Source organism: Piliocolobus tephrosceles, chromosome Y (genome assembly GCF_002776525.5).
Source record: "Piliocolobus tephrosceles isolate RC106 chromosome Y, ASM277652v3, whole genome shotgun sequence".
NCBI classification, from domain to species: Eukaryota; Metazoa; Chordata; class Mammalia; order Primates; family Cercopithecidae; genus Piliocolobus; species Piliocolobus tephrosceles.
The window spans coordinates 19,163,129-19,167,697 of NC_045456.1; the positions used below are offsets into that span (position 1 = coordinate 19,163,129).

General features: G+C 43.4%; 1 pseudogene; it reads right to left on the reverse strand.

Moving 5' to 3' along the window:
- Nucleotides 1–392: 392 nt before the first annotated feature.
- On the reverse strand, nucleotides 393–1,067 carry LOC111536231 (annotated as a pseudogene).
- Nucleotides 1,068–4,569: the final 3,502 nt, after the last annotated feature.

Below are 4,569 nucleotides of genomic sequence, written 5' to 3' on the forward strand. Positions count from 1 at the left end.
ACTGAATACAATGGTCTTCTGTTGCTCTCCTGTCCCTTTCTATATTCTTCATCAGAATTTATATTGCCAAAAAAGTCTTTCATTGACTGAATATGCCATAACGTAAAATAATTTAAATAGTATTTATGATTTTATAGCTTTTAAAGGTATATTCTGTATGTTCATTTTTGTTATTTTGTATAAAATGTTAAAAGCTATAAAATGGAATATATCACATTTTTGACAACTGATGCCTCCCAGCATGCAATTCAACTGGTTCAAGCCCCCTTTATGCTTCCCGAACTCCTCAAAGGCTGGAAAGGGACAGCAAGGTAGACACTGAACAAGGATATTACACCCTGGCACTGTAGGTCACATTCCAGAAGGTCCAGCTGAAAGTGACTGATTGCATTTTAAGTCACACATGGATAACTGAAGTTCTGTTTGTAAAGTTCACATGCTGAATTCCTACCAGCTGTAAAACAGAGTTGATAGGTTTGTGATCCAACCTATTCCTATCACAGTGTATAAAATGGATGTTGTTACCTGGACCTAAAATGAGGATTCCACCTTGCTGAGCTGGGTCTCCTTGAAAATCAAACTGAGGGCCAGTCACTGCCCGCCACAGGCTCTGAAGGCTTCCTGAGAGCAGATTTGATTTTACGTGGGGGCTCTGTCTTGAGGCAGCAATTTCTTCATCTCTTTTCATTCCCAATCTTTTATAAATTTCTCTCTCAGGATCGACATAGATTTCATGAGAATATCCAGTCGGTTTGCAAAAAGGCTTGATATGATGGTAGGATGACTGTCCAATCGCTATAAGGGTGACATATGCTTCTTGTAAGAAACTCTCGGGGATTTTGGCCAGATACAGACGTAACACAGGAAATGCCGCAGAACACCACCACCGCGCGGCGCTCCCTGAACAGCGCGCGGAAGGGTACCCGCTGCCTGTGGGCCTCCAGCACCGGCAGCTCGGCCATGGCGGTTGCCAGGGGCTGCCCGCGGTCTGGGCTGCTCGGGGCCGGGACCTAGACCGGGGCTGCGCCGCCGCTAACCTGCCCTGTGACTGGGGCAGGCGCGGCCATGACGGGGGGGGGGGCCAAAGGCCTGGGTCCGCTCTGCCAGCACGGGGCAAGGGGGCGGACACCGACTATTCTTATTCTATTTTCTTTAACATGCTGAAACAGTCTGTGGCTTCGGTCTCTTGCCTCCGCACCTAGGTAATGTTCCGCCCACAGGCCAGGCTGGTCTCAAAGTCCTCACTGATTTGCTTTCTAGGAAACTGATTTGCTTTCCAGGAAACAGATTTGCTTTCTAGGCTCACCAGGGCGAGTATTAAAGGACCAGCGAGTAGGCAAGGCTAGGAGCAAAACTGCAAATTTATTTGTTGGTCAGCCAGCTTTGTGGGGGAGGGGTGAGGTCCGTCGGTCTCCAGCAGGGGAGGCCGGGGGAGTCACCCCGTGGAGCTCTTGGGCGAGGTTCCTAAAGCAGTCCCGACAGCAGTGGGGGCTGAGGAGTGCGCCCGCAGCGCGCCGGGGGGAGCAGCTTTTATGTCCTGGGCCTGGGAGTGGGCGGGCAGTGGGCGGGACATAGGCGGGTCGGGCCGGCGGTAGGCTTGGCTAGGCGGGTTCCGGTTTTTCTCCCTCGGAGGTCGGGTTGTGCCTGCGCAGTCGACCCGTGTCTTTCCCGGGCGCGGGAAAGTTGACGGTGAAGAACCCGGAACTGCACCATCTTGCCTCAGTTCGTCCAAACACTCACCTCAAATGGTCCAGTACCTTGACCTCCCAAAGTGCTGAGATTACAGGTATGAGCTACTGTGCTGGCCTGAAGCCTTGTTTTCAATTATTTAAAATATATACCTAAGAGTAGAATTGCTGGGTCCTAAAGTAATTGTATATTTAAGTTTTGGAGGAACCACCAAATTGTTTTATACAACACTGTAGCCACAGAAAGGAGTGGAACACTGACACAACATCCACTGTCCCCAAACTTTTTGGTACCAGTGACAGGTGTTGTGGAAGACAATTTTTCCATGGATGGCAGTTGGGGTGGGGCGTGTTGATTCAAGCACATTACATTGATTGTGCACTTTATTTCTATTATTATTACATTGTACTGTAGAATGAAATGATTCTACAACTCACCATTATGGAATTGCTCACCTCCTGCTGTGCAGCCCGGTTCCTAACAGGCCACAGACTGGTATGGGGCTTGGGGACCCCTGTACTATAACACGGTGAATCTTAAAAACATGATCAGTGAATGAAGCTACACACAAAAGTTACACACACAAAAGGACTGTACAATTCCACTGATATGAAATGTCAAGACTGGGCAAATCCATAGAAACAGAAAAAAAATTAGTGGCTGCCCAGGGGTGTGGGGATAGATGGAATATACAATAATTGCTAATGGACACAGGATCTCCTTTTGGGGTGATAAAAGTCTTCTTGAAATCGATGGAGATGGTGGTTGTCCAACATTGTGAGTGTACTACATGCCGCTAATGATAAATGTTGTTATGTGTATTTTATCACACTAAAATAATCATAGTGAAAATAAATAGGGCAATAAGAGTATGGAAAATAGCCAGATGCTGCAAATGAATATTTTATCTTATCTTGAGCCAACTGTAAATAAGATACAACTGGTGGCAAACTTGCAAAACACCAATAAATATAAATTTCCTCTCAAGGGGAAGGTATCATTGGGAGAACTTTTCTTCTATTAATATCTATTAAAGGCTGAGCACTGTGACTTAACATCTATTAAAGGCTGGGCATGGTGGCTCACACCTGTAATTCTAGTGCTTTGGGAGGCTGAGGCAGGAAGCTGGTTTGAGACTAGCCTGGACAACATAGCAAGACCCAATTTCTAAAGAGATAGAAAACTTAGCTGGGTTTGGTGGTGTGCACCTGTAGTCCCAGCTACTTGGGACGCTGAGGTGAGAGGATCACTGGACACCAGGATTTCAAGGCTGCAGTGAGCTGTGATTGCACCACTGCAGTCCAACCTGAGTGATAGAGTGAGGATCTGTCCCTAAAAATAAAAAATAATAATAATAATAAAACACAGAAAACCATCCATTAACATCTGACATGCAGTTTCTCTGCACCAATGTCCTTATTTTGAGGTTATCAAAGAGACATACGTAGCATGGAAGTTGAGCAGTTATTAGAGAGAAGGCTAAACTTTCCAGAATAAATCAAGCTAAGGCATATATTTAACATCCTGAGAGATGGTGAAATAGAAAAGAAACAGAATATATTTCTGCCACAATCAACTTTATATTGCTGCGGTGGCCATGGCCATACTTCAAATAAATAAAATATATAATATATAGTGCAGATTTAAGTGCTAAGGAGAAAAATAAAGCAAAGGAGTAGAGGGCATGTTTTCAAGATAAACGTGTTTTTCAAAATTAAAATTTCTTTGAGGATGACATGCCCCCAAATCACCCCTTGATACACAAAGAACAATGTCCTAATATGTGTCCCTTTAAAACCGAGAGAATAAAAGCGTATCATTAAATGTGTGTGTCTGCCAATTACCAAACTGATCGTTTTTCAAACAAACTATGTAATGCAGTGGACTCTGAAAATAATTGAGTGAGGGAAGCCAGAATCCGATACAATCACATAGCCTTGCAACTTACTTAGAATCCTCTGGGCAGAATGGCTGAAAGGTTTCTCAGTTTACAATTATAAATCAGGTCAGAATACCCCGCAAACACATCACCCAGATGCCTTTTTAACTCCTTCTCTCTCTCTGCCTCCCTTCTTCTTCCTGACACTTGATTTTTAAAATGTATTTCTTTTCCCTTATGTCAAATGAAGTGGCATTTGGAAATTTCCTCTTTAAGACTAAAATACCCAGAATACAAGACAGCACAGTTCTGCAAGGCCAGAGTTTAATTGTGGAAAAAACATGATGCTTCCATCAGCATTTTGACAAAGTATATAAAAGTGATAATCTGGAAGAAGAAACATTAACTTACAGAGTGTTCTCTTTAATAACTGAATATTGATAAAAAAAACATTTCTTGAACAGAGCACACTGAACCAAAACGAAGTCCACCCATCTCTATCTATCTTTACCTGTGTATGTATCTATGTGTGTATGCACGTATGTATATATATATGTTAGTATGTGTGTATCTATCCATCTGTCTGTCCGTCTATCCATCCATCCATCCATCCATTCATCTGTCCATTTATTCAGCCATCCATCCATTGATCCATCCATTCAACCTTCTACCCAATCTGTCTATACATCCATCTATTCATCCGTCTATCGATCTATCTATTCATCCATCCATCCACTCATCTATCTATCCATTGATCCATCCATCAGTCTATCCATCTATCAATCCATTTACTCAACCATTCATCCATTTATCCATCTATCCACTTATTCATCTAGCTATCCATTATTCCATCCATCCATCCATTGATCTATATATTTATCCATCCATCCATCCATTCAACCATCTATCCATCTATCTACCTGTCCGTCCATCCATCCATTCATCCATCTACCCATCTATCTACCCATCCACTCATCCCTCTACTCATCTATCCATCCATC